At 49.0% G+C, this 27,936-nt stretch overlaps 1 protein-coding gene, 1 long non-coding RNA gene and 1 pseudogene across 5 annotated transcripts in view; 2 read left to right on the top strand and 1 right to left on the bottom strand.

The window, feature by feature from the left end:
• The window catches only part of fstl5 (follistatin-like 5), a 1,173,542-nt gene that overhangs the window by 1,056,131 nt on the left and 89,475 nt on the right, over positions 1–27,936 (top strand). The gene's annotated exons all lie outside the window — the stretch shown is intronic.
• Positions 203–27,173, bottom strand: LOC147122787 (uncharacterized). The gene is made up of 3 exons (XR_015081643.1): positions 27,056–27,173; positions 10,077–10,180; positions 203–833 (listed from the first exon to the last, which is right to left on the bottom strand). It is a non-coding gene; the product is annotated as an uncharacterized LOC147122787 (long non-coding RNA).
• Positions 790–3,974, top strand: LOC147122788 (uncharacterized; annotated as a pseudogene).

Genomic DNA, 27,936 nt, shown 5'->3' with positions numbered 1-27,936 from the left:
AAGTTTTAGCAGCTATATCCCTGACCATAACAACCTGTAGAAGTCTGTTGACTGCATTTGCCCACATTAGACAGCTTGGTGTGAAATTGGACTCTGCCAGTAGTGCAAAACAGGCTCACAATGAAACAGCTGCCCATTTTACACCACGTCCGATTTTCTTTTCCCTTGGACTTCATTGGAAAAGAAATTGGGGCACGGTGTAGAAAGGGCTGCCGCTTCACTGTGAGGCCGTTTCACGCTACTGGTGGAGACCACATTCATCCCTCCTGAACACCTCAAGTCTGCCTTTCATTATTGTGGTGTCCTCCAGAGTTCAGTGGGAGTGAGCTGTATGAGAGTTAGGCCTTTATGCAGTTTTACAAAACTTGACACAGCTTTGCTTCGAGATCATGTTTGAACTTTTTGACCTACTTTACTCTTGGAAAATTGTAGCAGTTCCTATTTTGATATTGTTTAGTTTGATGGAATGATTTTGTGGTTAGTAGAGTTCTTGTCAAACACACCACATTTGGCTACTCTTCATCAAGCAGGCCAGTAATAAAGAAGATTGCCCCCAAATGCATTTCCTTGTGGTATAGTGTTCATTGAGAAAAGGCAACAAAGGAGTCAACTGCAAATGCTACTCTTAACTGTGCTAAAATGATGGTATATGGTGATTTTTTAAAATAAGACTCAGACATGTGAAGTATTGATCGCGTATGTTTAATAACGCAAGGATGAGAATATAGCACTTTCTCTTCAGCACCATGCTTGTCTGTTCCTAACTTCTTCTGTAGATGGTGAACCACCATAGTAGCAACATGAATTAGTATAATCCTGTCATCTGGATAACCCTACAAGATGAGATCAGAAACATAACTAGCATGAACAGCAACAGTATACCCTTGGCGATTTCTAATACTTTTCCACCATTGACGAATAGGACTAACCCAAACAACAACTTGCATTTATATAGCATCTTTAACATGGTAAAATGTTCCAAGGCGCTTCACAGAAGTTTTATCACACAAGACTCACCGACACCAGAGGCAGCGAGAACGGCCCTGGGTGGAGACCGAGCACAAAGACCGAGGATTTAAAGAGCGGGGAGAGAGAGAGTGGCTTAGACTCACCGACTCCAGAGGCAGCGAGAGCGGCCCTGGGTGGAGACCGAGCGCAGAGACTGAGTGCGGTTTAAACAGCGTGCTGCGAGTTGGGTGAGTCAGGGAGTTAGGTGAGGAGTGGAAGGAGGAGCTCCCTTGCTTTGCCTTTGTTTTTCCTAACTTTTCACCCTGTAGGAATTGGTTCTTACTTTACACCAAGGAAAGAGTCCGAGAGCGGGAACAGTCAAACAAAAACAACTGCGAAACCACTAAAGTGATGTCACAACCAGGGAAGGAGCTGATTGGTAAGTAGGACCTGGTGAGTATTTCTACAGTCCAGTCGTTAAAGTCAAAGTAAGGTCTCTAGTTTAGAGTAAGTAGTGTTTAAAGGGAAGTAAGGTCCCAAGTGTATTTAATATTCTTTAATTTAAAGGAAGTAAAGGGAGTAAGTTAAGGGTAGGACATGGCAGGGCAGCTCGGCTGCGTGGAGTTCTCCTCCTGTTCTACATGGGAAGTCAAGGACACTTTAGGTGTCCAGGGCGAGCACATGTGCAGGAAGTGTCTCAAGCTGCAGCTACTTGAAATCCGCGTTTCGGAGCTGCAGCTGGAGCTGGAGCCACTGTGGAGCATCCGCGAAGCTGAGATCTTCGTGGATAGCACGTTTAACGAGGTGGTCACACCGCAGGTAAACAGTGCACAGGCAGACAGGAAATGGGTGAATGACAGACAGAATAAAAGAACTAGGAAGGTAGTGCAGGAGTCCCCTGGGTCCATCGCCCTCTCCAATAGATTTTCCATTTTAGATACTGATGGCGGAGATGGTTTCTCAGGGGAATGCAGCTAGAGCCAAGTCCGTGGCACTACGAGTGGCTCAACTGCACAGGAGGGGAGGAAAAAGAGTGGGAGAGCAATAGTGATGGGGGATTCTATCGTAATGGGAACAGATAGACGTTTCTGTGGCCACAGACGTGACTCCAGGATGGTATGTTGTTTCCCTGGTGCCAGGGTCAAGGATGTCACTGAACGGCTGCAGGGCATTCTGAAGGGGGAGAGCGAACAGTCAGAGGTCGTGGTTCACATTGGTACCAACAACATGGGTAGAAAGAGGGATGAGGTCCTGCAACGAGAATTTAGGGAGCTAGGTAGCAGATTGAAAAACAGGACCTCAAAGGTTGTAATCTCTGGATTACACCCAGTGCCACGTGCTAGTGAGTATAGGAATAGGATGATAGAGCAGATGAATGCGTGGCTAAAGAGTTGGTGCAGGAGGGAGGGCTTTAGTTTCCTGGATCACTGGGTCTGCTTCTGGGGAAGGTGGGACCTGTACAAGTCGACGGGTTGCACCTGAACTGGAACGGGACCAACAGCCTTGCGGGGCGGTTTGCTAGTACTGTTGGGGGAGGTTTAAACTAACTTGGCAGGGGGATGGGATACGGAGTGGAGCTAAAGTAGGGGGTGATGCACAGTCAAATATAGAGGAAAAAACAAGTCAGCCTGGAAGGCAGAGCAAATATGTAACAATACAAGGGAGTATGGCAAGGCTGGATGGCATTTATTTTAATGTAAGGAGTCTTGCGAGTAAGGCAGATGAATTGAAGGTGTTGATGAACACATGGGAGTATGATATTGTTGCTATCACAGAGACATGGTTGAGGGAGGGGCAGGACTGGCAGCTCAATATTCCGGTGTATAGAATCTTCAGGCGCGACAGAGGGGGATGTAAAAGAGGGGGGATGCCGCCTTATTAATCAAGGAGTCAATTACTGCTGTAAGGGGGGATGATATCTTAGCAGGTTCCTCTAATGAGGGCATAAGGGTAGAACTTAAAAACAAAAAGGGGGCAAGCACTTTGCTGGGAGTGTACTATAGGCCCCCAAACAGTCAGGGGGAGATAGAGGAACAGATATGTAGGCAAATCTCAGAGAAGTGTAGAAATAATAGGGTAATAATAGTAGGGGATTTCAACTTCCCCAATATTAACTGGCATAGTCAGAGTGTGAAAGGCTTAAAAGGTGCAGAATTCTTAAAGTGCACCCAGGAGAGCTTTTTGAGCCAGCATGTAGAAAGTCCTACAAGAGAGGGGGCGGTACTGGACCTAATTCTAAGGAATGTAGCCGGGGAAGTGGTAGATGTGTCAGTAGGAGAGCATTTTGGTGACATTGACCATAATTCGGTGAGATTTAAGGTAGTCATGGAAAAGGACAAAGATGGACCGGAAATAAAGGTTCTAAATTGGGGGATGGCCGATTTAAATATGACAAGGCAGGATCTGGCCAAAATGGATTGGGATAAGCTACTTGCAGGAAAATCCACATCAAAGCAATGGAAGGCTGGCACCATGGGTGGTTCTGCTGCACGGGACGGGAGGAAAAAGAGCGGGAGAGCTATAGTGATAGGGGAATCTATTGTAAGGGGAATAGATAGGCATTTCTGCGGCCGCAAACGAGACTCCAGGATGGTATGTTGCCTCCCTAGTGCAAGGGTCAAGGATGTCTTGGAGTGGCTGCAAGGCATTCTGGAGGGGGAGGGTGAACAGCCAGTTGTCATGGTGCATATAGGTACCAACGATATAGGTAAAAAAATGGGATCAGGTCCTAAAAGCTGAATATAGGGAGTTAGGAGGTAAATTAAAAAAATAGGACCTCAAAGGCAGTAATCTCAGGATTGCTACCAGTGCCACGTGCTAGTCAGAGTAGAAATAGAAGGATATTTCAGCTGAATATGTGGCTAGAAGAATGGTGCAAGGGGGAGGGATTCAAATTCCTGGGACATTGGAACTGGTTCTGGGGGAGGTGGGACCAGTACAAACTGGACGGTTTGCACCTGGGCAGGACCGGGACTGATGTCCTAAGGGGAGTGTTTGCTAGTGCTGTTGGGGAGGGTTTAAACTAAAATGGCAGGGGGTTGGGAACCTGTGCAGGGAGACAGAGGAAAGGGAAGCAAGGATAGAAGCAAAAGACAGGAAGGAGAAAAGCAAAAGTGGAAGTCAGAGAAATCAAGGGTGTAAATCAAACATGGCCGCAGTAAACAATAATTCTAAAAGGTCTAAGAGTGTTAAAAAAACAAGACTGAAGGCTTTGTGTCTTAATGCGAGGAGCATTCATAATAAGGTGGATGAATTAGCTGTGAAAATAGATGTAAACGGATATGATATAATTGGGATTACGGAGACATGGCTCCAGGGTGACCAAGGCTGGGAATTCAACATTGAGGGGTATTCAATATTCAGGAAGGGCAGGCAAAAAGGAAAAGGCGGCGGGGTAGCACTGCTGGTTAAAGAGGAGATTAACACATTAGTAAGGAAGGATATTAGCTCTGATGATGTGGAATCTGTATGGGTAGAGCTGAGAAGTACCAAGGGGCAGAAAACATTAGTGGGAGTTGTATACAGATCCCCAAACAGTAATGCTGAGGTTGGGGATGGCATTAAATGGGAAATTAGAGATGCATGCAATAAGGGCACAGCAGTTATCATGGGTGACTTTAATCTACATATAGATTGGTCTGACCAAATTAGTAACAATACTGTGGAGGAGGAATTCCTGGAGTGTATACAGGATGGTTTCCTGGACCAATATGTCGAGGAACCAACTAGAGATCAGGCCATCTTAGACTGGGTATTATGTAATGAGAAAGGATTCATTAGCAATCTTGTTGTGCGAGGCCCCTTGGGGAGGAGTGATCATAATATGATAGAATCCTTTATTAAGATGGAGAGTGAAGTAGTTGATTCAGAGACATGGGTACTGAATTTAAATAAAGGAAACTACGATGGGATGAGGCACGAGTTGGCTAGAATTGATTGGGGAATGTTACTTAAAGGGTTGACGGTGAATAGGCAATGGCAAACATTTAAATTAAATCAATACCACCAATTATACTACAATTAAATTATGGCCTAGAAATTCAGTTGGTTGCGCCAGCCGGTAGCGCCTTAGGAGGGGTAGATGTCGGGCGCTAGACGGCTAGCGGCCGGGCGCAGCGCGATCTGCGCCTCGCCCCAACTTCACTCACGATTTAGCGGCGGCGCAAAGTCTTTGCGCACGTTCAGCTGCACGCGCAGATCATGACGTCATTTCCTCGTGCAACGCCCTTTGTGCGCCCCCAACCGGAAATTCAGTCGCGACGCCCCATTGTGCGCCTGGCGCCCCTAGCGACTGGTAGAGTGGAACGGTGCTCAGTCGATGCGGGGCGCGGGGGGCGCAAATTAAAGGGCACTCCTCCTGCACTATAAAAGGCTGCCATTTCGCAGCACTCCTTCTTGAGAGACGGATCTTTGCAGAGAGACCAAGGTAGAGAGCTTTCTGCTTTGGCCCAACACTCGGACAGGTACTTGTGGCTTCAGGCCACAGCTTTCCACTTGTCTTTGCCTTCATTGACATATCATTGTTTGCCAGCATATTATGGGGGCTGCAATGGGTGCAAACGCTGGCTTTCTCAATTGCATCCAAAGGGCTCACAGACGCCGTGAGAGAGTGGCAGCCCTGGCTAGACGGAGAGGGGGCAACAGGCGTCGGGAAAGGAGGCCTTACCCACCCAGGGTATACCGCCAGCAGTTCTCCTATCTCAACATGTCTGACGAGCAGTGTGTTCGGAGGCTGCGATTCAGAAGGGAGGTGGTCACAGAGATCTGCCACCTGCTTGGCGGTGATCTGCAGCCACAGCTGAGGAGCAGGACGTCTCTGTCGGTGGCAGTGAAGGTGACGGTGGCTCTCAACTTCTATGCCACCGGCTCCTTCCAATCCGCTACTGGGGACATTTCCAACATCTCCCAGGTCGCCGTGCATTGCTGCATCCGCCAGGTGACCAATGCCCTTTTCAAAAGGAGACGTCAGTTCATCTCCTTCTCCATGGCCCTTGCCAAGCAGCAACAGCGTGCAATGGGCTTTGCAGCATTCGTGGGCTTCCCCATGGTGCAGGGCGCCATTGACTGCATGCATGTGGCTTTGCGGGCACCTCTGGAGAATGCCGAGGATTACCGCAACCGGAAGGGCTACCATTCGCTGAACGTCCAGCTGGTGTGTGACCACAGGCAGCTCATCCTAGCTGTCAATGCCCGCTTTCCAGGCAGCAGCCACGATGCCTTCATCCTGCGACAGACTTCTGTGGCAGACATGTTCCAGGCCCAGCCTCACCCACGAGGATGGCTTATCGGGGACAAAGGCTATCCTTTGTGTACCTGGCTGATGACCCCGCTCCGTGCGCCCAGCACCCCTGCTGAAGAGGGATACAACGATAGCCATCAAGCAACCAGGAACATCATCGAACAAACAATCGGCGTCATGAAGCAACGGTTCCGCTGTCTGGATCGTTCCGGTGGAGCCCTACAATATTCGCCGGAGCGAGTCTCCCATTTCGTGGTCGTTTGCTGCATGCTGTACAACCTGGCTATCCGCAGGACTCAGCCACTGCCACCAGACATTGGAGGACCACCTGAGGAGGAGGAGGAGGAGGAGGAGGACCAGCACAGGAGGGAGGCAGAAAGTGCAAGGGCCGCCCGTCGCCGGCTTATTGAACGTCGGTTCTAGGCCCCCTCTCAGGGAATGGCTTGTGCCAATGTCAGCAGATGAATGTAGCCACTCCACAAGCCCTCAGCCGAGCAGGGCAACCCGGACTTTACAAAAAAACCATGCACAGTGCAATTTAAGAACAATAATTTATTGCAAACCTCTGCCCTTCCCACATTACATCCTCATGTGGAGAAGCCCCCTCCAAAAACACAAAACTACCAGTCTCGGCCTTACAAAAAGAAAGAAAGACACCAGTCTCGGCCTTACAAAAACACAACTGCACCAGTCTCAGCCTTACAAAAAGAAAGAAAGACACCAGTCTCGGCCTTAAAAAAACACAACTACACCAATCTCGGCCATACAAAAAGCACCAGGCATTTGTGCATACCTTCTACTTTTTGCCCTGCGAGGGCGATGCCTTTCGCATCCTTGCCTGGCCCCTGCCCGCCCTGCAGCTCCTCCTCAATGGGAGCCCAGTGGCTGCAGCAAGGCTGGGGGAAGGCTGCTGAGGGGCAGATGGCGAGACGGCAGATGCCCTTGGGGGTCGGCCTGCACCAGCTCTGGCCTTGGAGTGGCCGGCTGCTGACTGCTCCAACTCTGGCTGGGCGGCAGCAGTCTGTCCAGCGGCTCGTGGCAGCTGCAATGGCGGAGTGGCAGTGTCGGCTGCAGGAATGGTGCCAACCTGGCAGATCGCAGGTGCCTGAGACTTTGGCACTCGCACGGGCCAGCACTGCAGCATGCGCAGCAAACAGCTGAAGAACAGACTGCTGGGCTGCTGCTGCGCGGCGAGTGCCCTGGCGATGCCTGGCTGATCCAGCGAGGGTGGCAGCAGTTAGTGCCCGTGTGGCCCTGGTCTGTGTCCGCATGACAACAGCCAGTGAATGGACGGCACGACTGAGCACTTGGCTCGAAGCCGCCTGTGCTGCCGCGAAGTCCTGTAGACTCCTGGCCTGTGCTGCACTGAATTGATCCAGACTCCTGGCCTGTGCTGCTCCAAATTGCTGCACGCTCCTTGACAAAGACTCAATGGAGTCAGGCCTCCTTGCCACTGCAGCCATGAGCTCATTGTGCCTGCGCTCAGCCTGGATGGCCATTTCCTCCAGGAGCCGCACCTCCTCTGCGCTGACCGTCGCAGGACTGGAGGCCGCACTCACCCTCTGGGGAGAAGTCCGCCGAGCTTCCCCACCCCTCCCGCGTTGCTGCAGGCCGCTGGGCCCCGGAGCTTCACTCTCCTCCGACCCTTCCCCCCGGCTCCCCTCCAGGGAAGACATGTCCCCTACATCGCCATGGGCTGGCGCGGCTGAGGGTGGCACTGATGGGCCGGCTTCCTCTTCCTCCTCCTCGTATTACGAAGCACTGACAGTGGCAGCTTGAGGGCCCACCTCCTCACCTGGCGATTCACCATCTGAAAGCAGGAAGGCACAAGAGTAGCTTTAGAGTGAGGACAGGACGGCAGCGAGGAAGGCATGAGTGGTGCCATTCACTGCATTGGTCGGACAGTGGCAAAGGATGCTGATCTGAGGCGCAAGTGGAACGAGCGAGGTCTAAAAGGTGATGCCCTTACCATTGGTGCCCAGAACAGGGTCGGCATCTCCACTGGCGACGGGGCCAATCAGCCGGCCTGCCATAATGCGCTCCACACGCTGGTCGAGGTCGGAGAGCTCTTTTACGTCAGGACGGCCTCCCCCGGTGTCAGTTCGTTTCCGCCGGTTGTGCGCCACCTTGGCCTGCAAGAGAAAGGACGGCCTCTAAGTACAGTGTGAAGCCCTGATCTTGTCTGCACTGCCTCCCATGGTCGAATAGCTTGTACAGTGTGAAGCCCTGATCTTGTCTGCAATGCCTCCCATGGTCGAATAGCTTGTACAGTGTGAAGCCCTGATCTTGTCTGCACTGCCTCCCATGGTCGAATAGCTTGTACAGTGTGTAAAGTGCTGAATGTGCAATTGATTTTCATGCCAGTCCCATAGCTGCTGGATGAGGGCTGGCCATTAGGGCTTTCAGGTCCCTTTGCCCATAAAGTGAGGTGCACATGCAGGGATGAGGAGGACACTGGAAAGGGTACTCACCCTGACAACCCGAGTGAGGTCGTTGAACTTCTTCCGGCAACCACGCTGTTGGAAGACACCCTGTTGGAGACCTCCCTCCAGGCTTTCCGGTAGGCGTTGGGCAGCGGCCTCTTGCCACCTTCTGGGAACAGAACATGGCGCCTGCGCTCCACTCCGCCAACCAGCACCCTCAGGTCACCATCGCTGAAGCGCTGCGCTCTCTCCCTGGCCTTCTCCATAGCCCTGGGCGTTGTGCAGATGAAGCTGAAGTGGTCAGGCCTAGGTTGAGGGCTGCAGTGTGCAGGGCGTGGCAGGCAAACAAATCCACCCTCCCCCTTTAAGAGCTGACCGGCGCCAGAGTGTCTGCCGTCAATCAACAACTCGCCGCACCTGCGCTGCGCCCGGCCTCGGGGGTATCGCTCAGCACCGCCGGCTTAGCGCCTAAAGATAGTCGTGCATCGCCTGTTTTAGCGAAGCAGCAACCTCTTGGGGCGATGCGACTGAATATCGGCGAAGGTGGCGCGACTTTGCGCCGGGCGCAAACTTTAGCGGCCGCATGACTTTACCACCCCAAAAGTGGCTATACTGAATTTCTAGGCCTATATACCTCGTTTCCTAGCACTCCCCGCTACACAACAGAGACCTTAGAAACTACAACCACACATTTAGACCTTCTAAACTTTATAAACTATGGGCTAGAAATTCAGTAGGCTTTGCGCCCAGTTTTCGCCCAAAGAGGGCTTTTGCGTCACTTGCTGAGCTTTCGCCGATATTCAGCGCTGCGGTAATGGCGGCGTTAGCCAGTAGCGCTGCGCCGCCACCGATGACGTCATCGGTGTGCGCAGTGCCCCGCTACCGCCCCGCTACCGGCCCGACCGCCATATTGAGTTGCGGCCGCCTCTTCCGCAGCGGCCGCAAACAGCGATCAGAAAATGGGGCCGTACTGTAGCGTTAGTGGGGCGAGTTAAGGCAGATGTGCGGCCGGCCGCTTTTTTGGCGGCCGCCTGCCCGCACCTCCTTCCCCGGCCTCCTCCACCCCCCCCCCCCGCGGCATTGCCGGCTGTTTTCCGGGAGCCCGACACTTCTCCGTGGTGCCGGGCTCATTTGCCGGCACTAGCGAGCGGCAATCTCGCTGTTGCAGGCACCTCCCCCTTAAGAGAGGGAGGAAGGCCTGCAGTACCGCAGCCTGCCGCTCCGCAGCGGGTGGCGCTGCGGCACCTAGCGCACCGACATTCAGTTTCAGCGCCCCAAGCGGGGGCGCCGAAACCCTTGAATAGCGGCCGGCTTCGACGTGGGGCGCTGAAACTGAATTTCCGGCGGGCGCAAGCGGCTCCGCGCACAGCGGTAACTTCTGGGCGCAAGCGAGCTGGCGGGCCCAAACTGAATTTCTAGGCCTATGAACCTTAACTGTCAAACTATAGAGTAGTTTAAATATTCACCTGGCCGTACTCATGCAATCAGCTGCTTCCTCCTGCCCGCGTCATGTTTTGAATCGTGACGTGGCTCTGGAATGCCGCCACTGGTCTGTGAGATTGATAAGCCTCTGAAAGAAAGCCCATGAAAATGAGTTTAAATACTCACTGAAACTCCGCTCTCACCGCTCCCGACAATGGTCTGTGAAAAAAAGCCCGTGAAAGTGAGTTTAAATACTCACTGAAACTCCGCTCTCACCACTCCCGACAATGGTCTGTGAAAAAAAGCCCGCGAAAGTGAGTTTAAATACTCACTGAAACTCCGCTCTCACCGCTCCTGACACTGGCCTGTGAAATAAAGCCCGCGAAAGTGAGTTTAAATACTCACTGAAACTCTGCTCTCACCGCTCCTGACACTGGCCTGAGCAAAGAGGAGGCATGAAAAAACACTGGCGGGCAAAATAAAGGAAAATCCCAAGGTATAAGTATATTAAGGGCAAGAGGATAACCAGGGAAAGAGTAGGGCCCATTAGTGACCAAAGTGGCAATCTGTGTGTCGAGCCAGAAGATGTAGGTGAGGTTTTAAATGAATATTTTGCATCTATGTTCACTATGGAGAAGGGTGATGTAGGCATAGAAATCAGGCAGGGGGATTATGACATACTTGAACAAATTACATTGAGGGAGGAGGTACTCGCGGTTTTAGCGGGCTTAAAAGTGGATAAATCCCCAGGCCTTGACGGGATGTATCCCAGGCTGCTGTGTGAGGCAAGGGAGGAGATTGCAGGGGCAATGGCACAAATTTTCAGAACCTCTCTGGCCACAGGGGATGTGCCAGAGCACTGGAGAACAGCTAACGTAGTCCCATTGTTCAAGAAGGGTAGTAGGGATAAACCAGGGAATTACAGGCCAGTGAGCCTAACATCAGTGGTAGGGAAATTATTGGAAAAACTTCTGAGGGACAGAATTAGTCTCCACTTGGAGAGGCAGGGATTAATCAGGGATAGTCAGCATGGATTTGTCAGGGGGAGATTATGTCTGATCAATTTGATTGAATGTTTCGAGGGGGTGACTAGGTGTGCGGATGAGAGTAGTGCAGTTGATGTAGTCTACATAGCCTTCAGCAAGGCATTTGACAAAGGCATTTGACAAAGTTCCACATGGGAGACTGGTCAAGAAGGTAAGAGCCCATGGGATCCAGGGCAATTTGGCACATTGGATCCAAAATTGGCTTAGTGGCAGGAGGCAGAGGGTGATGGTCGAAGGTTGTTTTTGTGACTGGAAGCCTGTGTCCAGTGGTGTACCGCAGGGATCGGTGCTGGGTCCTTTGCTGTTTGTAGTGTACATTAATGATTTAGATATGAATGTAGGAGGTATGATCAGTAAGTTCGCAGATGACATGAAAATTGGTGGAGTGGTAAATAGTGAGGAGGGAAGCCTCAGGCTACAGAACGATATAGACGGGATGGTTAGATGGGCAGAACAGTGGCAAATGGAATTTAACCCTGAAAAGTGTGAGGTGATGTATTTTGGGAGGACAAACAAGGCAAGGGAATACACACTGAATGGTAGGATCCTAGGGAGGACAGAGGGACCTTGGTGTGCATGTACATAGATCCCTGAAGGCAGCAGGACAGGTAGATAAGGTGGTTAAAAAGGCATATGGGATACTTGCCTTCATTAGCTGAGGCATAGAATATAAGAGCGGGGAGGTTATGATGGAGCTGTACAAAACGCTAGTCAGGCCACAGCTGGAATACTGTGTGCAGTTCTGGTCACTGAACTATAGGAGGGATGTGATTGCATTGGAGAGGGTGCAGAGGAGATTCACCAGGATGTTACCTGGGCTGGCGCGCTTCAGCTATGAAGAGATACTGGACAGGCTGGGGTTGTTTTCCTTAGAGCAGAGAAGGCTAAGGGGGGATTGAGGTGTACAAAATTATGAGGGGCATAGATAGGGCAAATAGAAAGGTACTTTTCCCCTTAGTAGAGGGGTTAATAACCAGGGGGCATAGTTTCAAGGTAAGGGGCAGGAGTTTTAGAGAGGAATTGAGGAAAAACTTTTTCACCCAGAGGGTGGGTGGAATCTGGAACTCACTGCCTGAAAGGGTGGTAGAGGCAGGAACTCTCACAACATTCAAGAAGCATTTAGCTGAGCACTTGAAATGCCATAGCATACAAGGCTACGGACCAAGTGCTCAAAATGGGATTAGAATAGACAGGGCTTGATGGCTGGCGCAGACATGATGGGCTGAAAGGCGTCTTTCTGTGCTGTATAACTCTATGACTCTGTGACTATGAAAACTGGAGAGACATGTTCATGGTTAAATTCTCCCCAGGATGAGTGGCAATGGATTCATAAACCCATAACCCATGGTGTGACACTGAAGGTAGATCATTATAAGGAACTGTTTCTATCTTGATTTATCCTTCATCACCAAGTAAGTAGAAAGTCACCCAAGCCCCAGTGATGAGAGACAGGTGAAAAGTCAGAAAACAGAGACTAATGGTAAGAATGAGCTGAAATATAAGTTACAGCCAGTTTTAATGTAATGTCTTGCAACTGTTGACGGGAGCCTTACAAACCAAATGCTTTCAGCAACTGTTCCATTATCTATCGTGTAATTTGGAGCAGGGATTGGCAATTACTTAGATTTTCAAAAAATAAGATAGGGAAGATATGTTTCAAAAATTCAACTGCATGAAGGGAATCAATGAGTGTGCAGAAGTTCACTGTGTGGAACTAGGAGAAGAGAACCAGGAAATGTGGTTAGAAGCTTATAAAAATGCAACGTGTACAACAACATATATATTTTAAACAAAGAAATCACTATAGTCCTATTTTATAGATGAGCTTATACACATTCTTAAAGCCTAGAAGTTATAATTATCAGTTTTCATGCCCCTGGAACTTATGCCATCAAACTTATGCCATGGGCCTCAGAAAGTTAGATCTCCAGGCTCTGAACTTTATACCAATGCTGAAGTAGAAGAAAAAGATGATGAATTTGAAATTGTATCCTAAAATACAAAGGCTATGGGCCCCGACAACATCCCAGCTGTAGTGCTGAAGACTTGTGCTCCAGAACAAACCATGCCTCTAGCCAAGCTGTCCCAGTACAGCTACAACACTGACATCTCCCGGACAATGTAGAAAACTGCCCGGGGATGGCCTGTCCACAAAAAGCAGGACAAATCCAATCTGGCCAATTACTGCCCCATCAGTTTACTCTCAATCATCAGCAAAGTGATGGAAGGTGTCATCGACAAGCGGCACTTACCAATAACCTGCTCACCGATGCTCAGTCTGGGTTCCGCCAGGATCACTCAGCTCCAGACCTCATTACAGCCTTGGTCCAAACATGGACAAAGGAGTTGAAGTCCAGAAGTGAGGTCAGAGTGACTGCCCTTGACATCAAGGCAGCATTTGACCGAGTGTAGCATCCAGGAACCCTAGTAAAATTGAAGCCAATGAGAATCAAAGGGAAAACTCTCCACTGGCTGGAGTCATACCTAGCACAAAGGGAGATGGTTGTAGTTGTTGGAGGCCAATCATCTCAGCCCAGGACATTGCTGCAGGAGTTCCTCAGGACAGTGTCCTAGGTCCAACCATCTTCAACTGCTTCGTCAATGACTTTCCCTCCATCATAAGGTCAGAAGTGGGGATGTTCGCTGATGATTGCACAGTGTTCAGTTCCATTCACAACTCCTCAGATAATGAAGCAATCTGTGCCTACATGCAGCAAGACCTGGATGACATTCAGGCTTGGGCTGATAAGTGGCAAGTAACATTCACGCCACACAAGTGCCAGGCAATGACTATCTCCAACAAGAGAGAGTCTAACCACCACCCCTTGACATACAATGGCACCATCCAGGAAAAAGCAGCCCGCCTGATTGGCACCCCATCCACCACCTTAAACATTCACTCCCTCCACCACCGGCGTACCGTGGCTGCAGTGTGTGCCATCTACAAGATGCACTGCAGCAACTCACCAAGGCTTCTTCAACAGCACCTCCAAAACCCGTGACCTCTTCCACCTAGAAGCACAAAGGCAGCAAGCGCATGGGAACAGCACCACCTCCAAGTTCCCCTCCAAGTCACACACCTTCTTGACTTGGAAATATATCGCCGTTCCTTCGTCATTGCTGAGTCAAAATCCTGGAACTCCCTCCCTAACAGCACTGTGGGAGTACCTTCACCACACAGACTGCAGCAGTTCAAGGTGGTGGCTCATCGCCACCTTCTCAAAGGCATTTCGAGATGGGCAATAAATGCTGGTCCTGCCAGCGACATCCACATCCCATGAATGAATAAAATATATATATATATATAGACACGTTTCTGACACCGTGAGAAACCCAGGTCAGCACTGCCCTGCCCAACTTATCAACCAAGCTTTTACAACAATGACGTACAACAAGTTATTTCCCTCAGTATTTGCTATTCCAAAATGCGTTTCCATGGTTACTCTCAGAGGTAGAACTATTTGCAGGAAATGTGAAGTGTTTTGGTTGGAAAGTAATTAACTTCTCTTTAGGCAATAGACACAGGACATTCATCCCATTACCATGAGTAACACCCACTCGCTCCCCCCCCCCACATATCTCACTTTAGTTCTTAACAACCCATACTTAAAAATAGCTTTAGAATAATGCTGCTGTGCCTTAGAGAGAAAGGATCAGTCTGGAATTGGAATTAAAGCAAGCATCCCGGTCCTTTAGCTCAGAATCTCTAAAAATCCCACTGAGTATACAGCAAGACAGCAAGAAACTGCAATTGACAGGGTAGGTGTTAATTTGAAAACTCTGCAGACCATAGTGTTCTAAAATATTACATTTCCTACAAACTTTGCCTGTATATTCTACCTAGACTGTGTAGAAAAGGTAAAGGTGAGAAATTCCACCTTGGCCTTTAAGGAAGTAAAAGATATATAGGGGTAGACTTTGGTTTGTGTCTGTTTTCTGGCCCATACTCGAAGCTATGCGATCAGCACGCTCTCAAACCATCGCGACTCCTGTGGCCCTCAAAAAAATCCCACTTAGCAGGAATGCTCTTAAGTAAACTTACCATACGTTGCCGGTGCCGGCGCTGAAGAATCCTGAACGGCGAAGGCTCGACAGCAACAAATTTCTTGATGGGGTCCTTCAACAGGTGTTAGACTCCTAATTTACTTAATTAAGGGGCCTAACTCCTCATTCACCGTGGACACAAAGAAAAAGCCTTCCAAATTTAGCAGTCCGACTGCGCCTGTGCAGTTTGAACGCACAGTCCCACTGCTAAATTGATATGCTTTGCACCAATTTACGCCCAAATTGAGATATCTACCTCCAGCATTTCTCGTCCCTCCTGCCCATTTAGCAAATTAATTTTGTCATTTAAGTTTCAAATTTATTGCCAGGCACTAACATAGAAACATAGAAGATAGGAGCAGGAGTAGGCCATTCGGCCCCTCGAGCCTGCTCCGCCATTCAATGCGATCATGGCTGATCATCCAAATTCAGTGCCCGGTCCCTGCTTTCTCCCCATACCCCTTGATCCCTTTAGCCTTAAGAAATATATCCAACTCCTTCTTGAATATATTTAATAAACTGGCCTCCACCGCCTTCTATGGTAGAGAGTTCCACAGGTTCACCACTCTCTGGGTGCAGAAATTCCTCCTCATTTCTGTCCTAAATGGCCTACCCTTTACCCTTAGACTGTGTCCCCTGGTTCTGGACTCCCCGACCATCGGGAACATCCTTCCTGCATCTAGTCTGTCCAGTCCTGTCAGAATGTTATAAGTTTCAATGAGATCACCTCTCATTCTTCTAAACTCCAGCGAGTACAAGCCCAATTGACCCAACTCTTTGCTTTCTATCTGCCAACCAGTTCTCTATCCAAGTCAATACCTTGCCCCCAATCCCATGTGCCTTAACTTTACACGCTAATCTCTTATGTGGGACCTTATCGAAGGCCTTCTGAAAGTCCAGATACAGCACATCCACTGGTTCAACTTATCTATTTCAAACTTTTGAAAAATTTGCCATTTGCGCTCCAAGAAGGAAGTGGAGCGCTATCAAGTTGGGCCATGCAGTGCTGCCACATTCAAAGGCTCCTTCCCTCCCTTAAAGAGAACGGCCATCGCTGCAGGCTCTGCAATATAAAAAGTACCTACCTGGACCAAGGCAGCCACGATCCTGCGCGATCAGCCCGGCACTCAAGCAGAGTGCCGGGCTGATCGATAGGGGGCAGGAACACGCAAAAAAAACTAGAACAATCAAAAGTAGGTTTTTTTTCTCTTACCTCGGCCATCTCACCTTTAATCATCGCCCCCGAAGTGGCCGTCCGTCCGATGCACGCCTCCTGCAGCTGTCTGTGTTTTCGACCGGCGTTGCTACAGGGGGGCGGAGGTCAATTTTGGTTCCGGGGCGATGCGCACAGTGATGACGTCATGAGATCGGGGCGCAATGCCTTAGCGCTGCCGCAGAACTCCCACCGAATATGGCAGGAGTCGATGTCAGTGCCGCATCTGGTCGCAAAGTCATTTGCGCCCTGTTAGGGGCGCTAATGGGAGGCGCAAAGGCACCCAATTTTGCCCCCGCAGAGTCTAAACCAGGAAGTATAAGCCAGGGAAGTATAAATTAGATTGAATTAATTGCAAAAATCATGTACAGAAATTGAAATAAAGAGAAAGAAAGAAAAATGGGATTAAGATAGAGAGATAATAGACAAAGAAAAAGTTTTTAAAAATTATTTTAATTTTAATTTTTTTTAAACTCTGACACTAATTAAATTTGGAAAGAATCAAACTCCACACTTGTCAAATTAAATTTTCAGTGCTAGATAGGTTGTTTGGCAGTTATTATGACTTATCACACCGTTAAAAGTTCACTTACACCTGAATGCACCAGCCCTAACTTTTACTGGCATGTTTAGTGGGTGACTTGTGGGTAAGTACTGTAACTTCATGCCCTTACACATATTTCAATGCCAAGTCTATTGGCAATGTACTGTTACAGCGCAGCCTGTGGAGGAGCAGGGTAACTCAGACAGCAACTTCCGGATGTTCACGTTTAACTGCGCATGTGCGGACTCTGGAAGTTGCTGTCCGATTTATTCCATAATAACAGTGAGCGCTGTTAGCCTCACCGTTATTCGCAGCACAAAGTCAAAATCTCCAATCCGTACTCATCACAAGCAAGGCTTGCAAAATTATCCTTCGAGAGCGCAAACCGTAAGTGAAAATACAATGGGGTAGAAATTCACCTTGGACAGTAACAGAAAACGGGCGATATTGCATGAAGTCAATAGAACTGAATATTGGGTGCGGTGCATAACGGGCAGCTGATGCGATACCACCCGTCTTCTGCTACTGCCCATGATGAATTTCTACCCCAATTTGTTTGGGCAGCCGAGTGTATGATACGCATCATTAAACTCCAAACTAAGGTGTGGAGAAATCCACACGGGCAATGTTTATTTTTTCTCAGTTTGCAACTCCCGATAGGGACGCATCTCACTTAGTTAAGTCTAGAGAGCTAAGTGCAAGTTGGCAGTGTGCGCAGGGCTGGAGTTTAACCAGCTGAAGCCATGCAACCTACCAGCTCAGGGAACTGGTAAGCTACCCGCTGCTTGTCAAGCCAGAACCAGCCGATCTATTGGAGCATTAACTGCCAGTGTTATCTGAAGCTGAATCAGAAGGTACCGGGGCTATTAATGACCCAAGCCAAATGGTCAGTCATCACCTGTACCCTGGAGTCCTTGCGGACCTGCCTGGTTCAGGTATCAGACTTGGACCTGAATTTCCAGCAATGGGCATCTCATCTTCGAGCCACTTCAACCCAAAAGAGATTGTGCTTATCCCACCCCAACCAGGATAGTCACCAGTTGGTGAGACAACTGATACACAAGGATTTGAACTCTCACAAAAGCCAGAGGAAGCCCTCCATTGCATGCTTGAGTTTTTAACCATAAAAGAGAATCGTTTGTTCACATGTCTCACACACCATAAGCTTTGTGACTTTGCTTCATTGAAGAAAGATGAGAAATGCCCATCACTTCTTTTCAACGTGATTCTAAACAACTTAGTCCAAGCTGAAACCAGCATTAACCAGGACATCCAGCTACCGATATGAATCAACAATTGGGACAGATATCCTTCTATCTTCCAACCAGTACCTTTGAGATCCTCTCTTAAATGGTGCAAAGCTATATTACCTCACTTGGGGGCATCTACCACCATGTCCGAATAGTTAGCCCATTGTTCAAGGTGGTCATTAGACCCCATAGATTGCAAGGTGAGTCCACTAATAACACAAGGTCATATGACAAAAGAAGCACTCAAATTATTTTAGAGATGCCCAGAGCAGACACAGCAAGGGTGTCCTTAAGCTGCTACCCAATATATTGATGAGAACAGCAAAAATATTAACTCACTGTGAATTAGCTCCTTCAAAAAGCAGTTTGATAAGGATAGGATTGTATTTTGGAGAAATTTCAGACTCTCATTTTCTTAAAAGATTCACTTGTGGTTACTCACCCCATTCAGGAAAGTAAGGTACAGGAAACTTTCGATTTACTGGCACCTAAATAACCGGAAATCTCGGTTAACCGGCAAAATTCAGGAGTAGGTTTTACTTCATATTGTATTTGCCTTCCTCCGTCTGTTGCTGTGCAAGGGTGTGGCTGCAGCTGTTGCTAAGCTACAGAGATGCTTGGAACTTGTGGCCATTGTTCTACACTTGTTGCTAAGCAATAGGGTTTGTTGCTTTATACGGAGCTGTCAGCTCTCCCTACCTTTTACTATAGCGTTCGGTTATCCAGAATTTTTGATGAACTGGCACCATGTCGGTCCCATCCGTGCCGGATAAAAAAAAGTTTCCTGTAGTTGCGGAAAATGCGTGAGAGTAAAAATTGGACACGGTCTGTTCAAAGGAGAAGGCCCAATAGGCATAATGTTGTTACACTTGACTCAATAGTAGCACTTGCCCTCTGAATCAGATGGGCAAGGGTTCAAACCCCACAACAGAGGCTTGGGAATATAATCTAGGTTAACATTTCCATGCAGTACTGAGGGAGCACTACAGTGTCGGAGATGCTGGCCGCAAAATTCAGCTCCGTAGTGCCTGGTTTTTCAGCACCGTGGGTGCCACTTTGGGTCAAAAATGGTGTCCGTGCCACGTGCACATACTTCTGCTGCGGTCCGCGCCAGTTGCCATTTTGGTGAGGTCATTAGCGCAGGCACTGTGAGCGTGAGCCAGATGTATGCAGAATAGGCAGATCGTGACATCAGTCAGCATGACGCCAGCGCTGTCATTTTCGACCTCAAAGCTCCAGTGTCAGCCGTGGCACTCTCGCGTCTGAGCCAGCAGGTTGTGGGTTCAAGTCCTACTCCAGAGACTTGAGCACAGAAATCTAGGCTGACACTCCAGTACTGAGGGCGGGTTGGACTGTCGGAGGTGCTGTATTTCAGATGAGACGTTAAACCGAGGCCCCGTCTGCTCTCTCAGGTGGATGTAAAAGATCCCATGGCATTATTTCAAAGAAGGGAAGGGGAGTTATCCATTGTATCCTGGCCAATATTTATTGCTGAATCAACATCACTAAAAAAAAGATTATCTGGTCATTAGCACCTTACGGTTTGTGGGAGCTTGCTGTGCACAAATTAGCTGCCATGTTTCCAACATTACAATAGTGACTACACTCCAAAAGTGCTTCATTGGCTGTAAAGCGCTTTGGGATGTCCTGAGGTCATAAAAGGTGCTAATTAAATGCAAGTGTTTCTTTTCTCTAATGTCCTGTCCTTTTCTAACACGCACAGCTGAACATGTGTTCAGCAGCAGGAAGGAACCCCCACCAGCGCTATTTAAAGGGATCTTTCAGGTTAGTTGCTGATTGATTTCTACTGGCTCTTGGTGAGTTTGTAGAAGTGTTTTGGCGGTTTGTTATCTTATTTGAAGTTCCTGAAGTTTCCAGGTTACTCAGACCAGTTGCTCCCAGACATGGGTGCAGTAGCTTGTATCTCCCTTTGGCCTGCAACATGACAGGGAGAATGAGAAGAGGCGACACAGAGGAGGACAAGCTGCTTGAAGAGGGAAGAGGAGGAGGAGGAGAAGGGCTCTCAGCAGCAGGCCATATCCACCTCGGGTCTTCAGGGAGCAATTCTCCTATCTCAGCCTCAGTAAGGAACAGTGTGTGCGATGAAATAACAACAGAAAATGCTGGAAAAACTCAGCAGGTCAGGCAACATCCGTGGAGAGAAATTTCGACCCGAAACGTCAAATCAAATTTCTCTCCACGGATGTTGCCTGACCTGCTGAGATTTTCCAGCATTTTCTGTTGTTATTTCAGATTTCCAGCATCTACAGTATTTTGCTATCGTGTGTGCGATGTCTCGGCTTCACCAAGGAGGCACTCACTGAAATCTGCTGCAGGCAGAACTGCAGCCTCAGAGCAGAATGAGGACCGCAATGCCAATGGCTGCAGGTGAGCGTGGCCATGAATTTTTATGCGTCAGGCTCCTTCCAGGCTGGAGCAGGTGAAATTTCCAACATCTCCCAGTTTGTCCTTCACTGTTGCATAAGGGAGGTAATTGAGGCTCTGTGTGCAAAGAGAGAATCAGGTGGAGCAAGCAAGCTGCTTCACCAAGAGAGCAGGCTTCCCCATGGTGCAGGATGCCATTGACTGCACACATGACGCTTTGCGAGCGCCACATCTCAATTCGGAGATGTACCGCAACCAGAAGGGATTTCGCTCCCTCATTGTCCAGCTGGTGTGCAACCACGCAGGTCAATGCTTGGTATCCTGGTAGAAGTCATGGGGTGAGAAATTCATATACTTACCTGCCACCTGTTAACGCCAGTGATTCTCGAAAAAATAGCGGCCACTGCTCTTGCGCCAGCTGGAGGCGGTCCCCGCAGCAGCTGCCATATTCGTGGGCCCCTTTGCGCTGCCGGAATGGCAGCGTGGTGACATCACCTACATGAACTTTGACCCTAGCGCTCAATTCAGCGCTGGGTCCTAAGCACACCAGGTTAACAGGGGCGATATCTGCAGCTGTTAAAGGGATACACACATCAATCAGGTTAGATTCAATGGAAGGGTTTGGCCTTGGTTTCTTTGGATTCTATTGAAGTGGTGGCTTGCTGCAATATATATGAAAAGTTTTTTTAATGTTTTGGAAGTGCTGCTGGACACTTGCAAGGGCTCGGATGGTAAGTGAACACCTTTGAGAAGACAGTCATGCTGCGAATACTCAGCAGTTCACGCAACATCCATGGAGTTCACATCTCAGATCGACATGCTGCCTACCCAACTGAGTATTTGCAGCATTTTATGCTTTCATTTCACATTTATAGCATCTGCTTGCAGAGGGAAGAGGAAGATGCAGAAGAGGAGGATCAGAGAGAAGGATGCATCCCAGACAGCCCTTTTGTGGCTAGGATATCCAGGATAGAATCACCCGCCTGCGGTCCCACTGGCTGGTCAGGCTCCATTTCTTGGGTGTGTGAAATGAGGAAGACACAAGGGTGGAGTTGTGCTCACGGGAGGGCAGGAAGCCTAGAGGTGCATGCCAGAAGGAGGATAACGTACAAGGATACCCGCATCTTGTATCCTTTCAGCCCCGCCGCTGTCCAAGGTCTCAGCCATGCCCCTGCCAAGAATGGCCTGCACCGTCTCCTCCAAGGGGATGAGGTGAAGCTAGGAATGGTAGATGTGCCTCGTCATTGGTGCAGATTGTTGTTAGGTGAGTGATTGGGGGTCCTGCATTGAGCAGTGTGTGAGGCTAGTGGTGCAGTTGGTAGGTGACTTCTTTTGAAGATGCATTCACTGACCTTGACCAGTGGTCTGAGGTCATGAAGCTTCTTTGGGCACTGGAGCCAGGTGGTGAGGGCGATGGCCTTGGTAATGTACTCCCACATTGTTCTTTCTGGACGGCCTCCTGGCCCCTGTGGGTAGAAGGCCTGCTGGCCCCTGTGGGTAGAGGGCCAGTTTTGCAGTGTTGACCCCTTGCACAAAGCTGGAGTGCTGCGTGCGAGACCCTGAGTGCCCTTTCCCTGGCTTGCTGAGCCATTTATGTTAGTACTGAGGCAGTTTTCCCATTTGGTGAGTTTAGGAAGGTAATTCAGCTTTAAGAGCTGAATAATCACACTTGGAACTTCTTTTAAATATTGAATATTTGTAAAAAGACAGAAAGGGCTGAAAAATGTATTGAATCAGTGCATTTTATTTTGTCTTGCTTCAATGTGCATGGCCCCTTTAAATTTCAGAGCTCCTCACTGCCCACAATGCATTGCGTGCTTCACAGCCTCGCACACAGACACTAGGGGAAACAGCAACGCTGAACCAGGACTACAAATTGGTCCCGGATCCCTCAAGCAATGTCACTAGGATGGCGTTGCACCCAAGGTTAGCGCTGCACCACCTACCACCATGCCCCCCACGCCAATTTAGGTCAGTTTGCGCTGCAGCCATTTCAGGTCGCCGTTAATGGCAGTTGGCAGCAATACCGACTGCTTTGCTGGCGATCACCAAGTTTTCCCCATGATGCCTTCATTCTGCATCAGTCTACTGTACCAGCTGCATTTGAGCCACCACGACAAACTAGAGGGTGGCTACTGGGCGACAATGGCAATATGCTAATCACCTGGGTCCTGACTCCAGTGTGCAACCCAAGCACATGTGGAAAGCATGCATATAACGAAAGCCATGCAGCCACACAAAATGTGATCAAGCAGACCATTGGGGTACTTAAACAACGCTTCCACCTGGACTGCTCTGGAGGAGCCCTGCAGTACTTGCCAGAATGCGTCTCAAGAATCGTCGTAGTCTGCAGTATGCTGCACAAGATCGTCATCACGATGGCACAGATCTTGCCATCAAGTATACAGTGAAGAGCTGAGGGAAAGGAGGAGGAAGAGGAAGAGGAGGGTGAAGGTAGTAGGCAACCAACACAGCCCCTTTCTTATAAATCACACCATCCAATATTACATACCAAAGTCAACTAATCACCCTTGTGCATTCCGCTAGTGCCTGTCTTCCGTGTGCCTTTGCCTGTCCTAGTGCTCCTACGAAGTGCTACCCCACAGTGGCTGCAGCATGGCTGGTGGAAGGCTGCTGACTTTCAGTGGGGGGGCTGCAGATGGCCTTGGAGGATGACCTCGAGCAGCTTTGGGCCTTGAAGGCCTGGCTTCAGACTGCAACATCTCAACATGGGCGGCCGCATTCTGGGCAGGCTGGATGACAGGCAAAAGCAAGGGCACTGGCAGAGTGGCAGTAGTGGGAGAATGAATGATGTCATCCTGAGAGAGTACAGCAGGTTCGTGCTCCATGGAGCCACTGCCACTCCCCTGGGGCGGCGCTTCAGCAATCCTAGTAATCTGTTGGAGGACAGATTGCTGGACTGCTGTGACACCCTGCAAGGCCCTTTGAACACTGGTAACTGCAGCCACAATGCCAACAGTCTGAGCTTGCGTGGCAGCAAGTTGACCTTGCATGACAGAAATCTGAGCTTCCATTGCAGCATCCAGATGTTGGGTGGCTTCTGCTTGTGCTACAGTGAGACATCAGCCATCAAACCCTGCATCATGGTTGGGTGCACAAGTGCACTAATGGAGTTGGCCATCACTTCCACGCTGGAAAGGATGGTTTCCAAGCTCTGCCCAAAGCCCTGTGCAAGGTTGGTTCTGGACTCCTCCATTCTCCTTGACATTGCACTCAGGCTTTCTGGCAGGCCAACCAATACACCAAGCATTTCATTGTGCATACCCATCACTGTAGGCCACCCCATCGAAGTCCTCATTGGAGTCCTCTGCAGCAGAACTCATGTGTGACATTGCCCTCTGGGAAGCTGGCACCTACACTACCCTTGCCCCCTGCCTTGGCTGCAGGCCACTTGTGCCCAATATCTCACCATGTGCAGATCCCGTGTCTAAGCTATCCTCTAAAGTATGCGGAGTATCAGTATCTGAGCTGGTGGCTGTGATTGTGAAATCAATTGACAGTTCTGTGTCTTTAGCATCACTGCTTTCTTCCTCTTCCATTTTGGGCTCTTCCACCAGTGCCTAACCAAGTGGCAGTTCTTGGCTATCTGAAATGAGAAAGGCACAAGGGTAAGGTTACGGTGAGGGAAGGGGGGGAAAGCAAGAGGTGCATGCTTACACCATGTGCAGCTTGTAAATCAGATGAGATTGTGGGATGAGGGGAAAGTGGGATGTGAGAAGGAGGATTAGGTATGAGGATACTGTCACCTTCGATTGTTTCAGCCCCGTCGCTAGCCACGGGCTCAGCGATGGCCGCTGTAATAATCTCCAGCATCGTCTCCTCCATGGGGGTTAGGACATGCAGGTGCACCTGTCTCCCTCTGGGTAGCCTCTGCTGCCTCTGGTTATGAGCCACCTTGTCCTGCAAGAGAGAGGGAAGAGTGTCAGAAAGTGTGGTGCAATGTGTTTGGGTGATTTGCATGTCATGGTTTAATAGCTGGCAGTATGTGCAAGCCGTGAGATGTGGGTGTGAGGCTTGCAACAGTGTGAAGTGTGTGAGGGTGGGGTGAAGCTATGAATGTGAGGTATGAGTTGTAATCGAGAGACATTGTTGCTAGGTAAGTGAGGGGGGGGGTGAATTGAGCAGTGTCTGAGCCGAGTGCTCCAGTTGTAAGGATATGGTATTTGAAGATGAATTCACTGACCTTGACCACTCGTGAGAGGTCATTAAATTTCTAGCAGCACTGCATCCAGGTCATCGGGGCTACACTGCTGGCATTGAGTATGACACCTATCTGCTCCCATTCGCTTCTCACAGTTTGCCTGGAGGGCCTCCTGGGCTCCTGGCGATAGAGTACTTCTCTCCTCCTGTCCACCTCCTGCACCAAGGCCTCCAATACTGCATTGGAGAAACTTGGAGCACACTCTCTGCCCTGTTGCACCATTAGTCAGTCTTCTTCCTGCTCAGAATGTCTTCTCCAACCACTTCCAGCACCTGCTGCAGCTAGAATGCACCTCCCCTTTAAGAGGTGCAGGCTGGCTTTAGGTAGTGCACACTAACTTTAGTGGTGCTAACCTCGCACAAACTTAGGCCCCCTGCTGAGGTGTTCAGCGCTAGGCGGCACACTACTAACATTCAAATTAGCAGGCAGCACAAAGTTTGCGTACTGCTTGAATCAAAAGGAACAGGCACAGGTTAATCGCGCATCGCAATCCACGTGTCCGTCTTTGGGCCTTGTCCAATTTCTAGGCGGCTGCCTTTCAGATGTGACGGGAAATTAGTGATGTGTGCAATAAGGGCACAGCAGTTATCATGGGTGACTTTTAATCTACATATAGATTGGCCCAACCAAATTAGTAACAATACTGTGGAAGAGGAATTCTCAGAGATGTCGGGGAACATACGGTCTAATGAGAGGGAGGAACTGAATGAAATCAGTATTTGTAGGGAAATGGTGTTAGGGAATTTGACGGGATTGAAGGCCAATAAATCCCCAGGGCCTGATATTCTACATCCTAGTGTACTTAAGGAAGTGGCCCTAGAAATAGTAGATGCATTGCTGGTCATCTTCCAAAATTCTATAGACTCTGGAACAGTTCCCATGGATTGTAGGATAGCTAATGTAACACCACTATTTAAGAAGGGTGGTAGGGAGAAAACGGGGAATTATAGACTGGTAAGCCTGACATCGGTAGTGGGGAAAATGCTAGAGTCCATTATAAAAGATGTAATAGCAGAGCACTTGGAAAACAGTGACAGGATCGGACAAAGTCAACATGGATTTACAAAAGGTAAATAATGCTTGACTAATCTACTGGAATCTTTTGAGGATGTAACTGGTAGAATAGATAAGGGAGAACCAGTGGATGTGGTATATTTGGACTTTCAGAAAGCTTTCGATATGGTCCCGCATAAGAGACTAGCGTGCAAAGTTAAAGCACATGGGATTGGGGGTAAGGTACTGATTTGGATAGAAAACTGGTTGGCAGACAGGAAGCAAAGAGTTGGAATAAACGGGTCTTTTTCCGAGTGGAAGGCAGTGACTAGTGGGGTACCGCAGGGATCGGTGCTAGGACCCCAGTTATTCACAATATATATTAATGATCTAGACGAGGGATTTAGGACTGAGATGAGGAGGAATTTCTTCACCCAGAGAGTGGTGAACCTGTGTAATTCTCTACCACAGAAAACAGTTGAGGCCAATTCATTAAATATATTCAAGAAGGAGTTAGATATATTTCTTAAGGCTAAGGGGATCAAGGGATATGGGGAGAAAGCAGGGACAGGGTACTGAATTTGGATGGTCAGCCATGATTGCATTGAATGGCCTACAGCTGCTCCTATCTTCTATGTTTCTGTGTGACGTTATACTGAAGCCCTACCTGCTCTGTCAGGCGGCTGTAAAAGATCCCATTGCATTTTCTGAAATAGAGTAGGGGGAGCTCCACAATATCTTGGCCAACCTTTATCCTTAACCAACACCATTAAAAACAGAGGAAATGGTAATTTATCTTATTGTCGTTTACGGGATCTTGGTCTGCTCTAATTGGCTGCTGCTTTATCCTACATTATACCAGTGACTGCACGTAAAAGTACTTAATTGGCTGTGAACTTTGGGGCATCCTAAGATTGTGAAAAGAGATATATAAGTGCAAGTTCTTTCTATCTGATTCCATACTTGCTTGTGTTCTTAGTAAACAATTAAGGATTTACCTCCCATTGATTAATCATAATGTCATAAATGCCAACCAAAATTAGTCTGGGTCTCATACCGAAATACAACAATTTACCATCTGTCCAAATCAAGTGTTTCTCATGAGGAAACATGCTAGTTGTAAAGTTAAGAATAAACATCCAGCCCAGGGCAAGAGGTTTGTGCCAAATTTTCAGTTAAAAAATAAAAGCCTAGAAATTTCAGAGCGCCGAAAACCTGCCGGTGCCTCCGCGGGCTGCAGTAAATGGCTGCTGGAATTAATAGTGCAGACAGCACCAGTATATTAGTGCTGCTTGCTAATTAAACTTAGCGCAGTGCTAAACTCACTCTATAAAGCTGGTCTTCGGGCAGCAGTCTCAGCAGGAGGCCCAATGTAACATGGCCGTAGCGTCCCTGCAGCAAGAACAGCCTTCTCTTAAAGCTAGCCTGTCATTTCAGAAAGCAGGGTCGGTCCCTTAAAGGGGCACTGCCACTTAAAATTAATAAAATAAAAATCATTTAACAATAGGCAGTTTTCAGCCTTTAGAGCTCAACTGCATTCTGAAAAAATAAACATTAAAAAGAATTCCCAAATGGCAGTCTTGCCTTCCGCACCTAAAAAAAATGGGCAGTGTGCTTCAGCACTAACACAGATGGCTCGGCAAGCCAGGGAAGGGGCACCCAGGGTCTCACACACAGCACTCCAGCTTTGCGCAAGGGGTCAACACTGCAAGACCGGTCCTCTGCCCACAGGGGCCAGGAGGAACTCCAGAAAGAATGATGTGGGACCAGATCACCGAGGCCGTTACTGCCAGCAAAGTCGCCCCCGCGACCTGGCTCCACTGTCCAAAGAAGCTTCACGACCTCAGACCAGTGGTCAAGGTCAGTGAATGCATCTTCAAAAGCCGTCTCCTACCAACTGCACCACCAGCCTCACATACTTCTCAATGTACGAACCCCCCACCCCCACCCCCACACAAGGCACACCTCCCATTCCTAGCTTCACCTCACCCCCTTGGAGGAGACGGTGCTGGCCATGCTCAGCAAGGGTATGGCTGAGCTCTTGGCCAGTGGCAGGGCTGAAAGGAGACAAGGTGTTGGTATCCTCATACGTTAACCTCCTTCTCACATGCACCTCTTGCTTTCCTGTCCTCCCCTCACCACAACTCTACCCTTGTGTTTTCCGCATTTCACATACCCAAGAAATGCAGCCTGCCCAGCCAGTGGTT

Source organism: Somniosus microcephalus, chromosome 2 (assembly GCF_052327205.1).
Source record: "Somniosus microcephalus isolate GS21.2 chromosome 2, FLI_Smic_1.0, whole genome shotgun sequence".
In the NCBI taxonomy this organism is placed as follows: Eukaryota; Metazoa; Chordata; class Chondrichthyes; order Squaliformes; family Somniosidae; genus Somniosus; species Somniosus microcephalus.
This window is presented reverse-complemented; position numbering and strand designations above follow the sequence as displayed.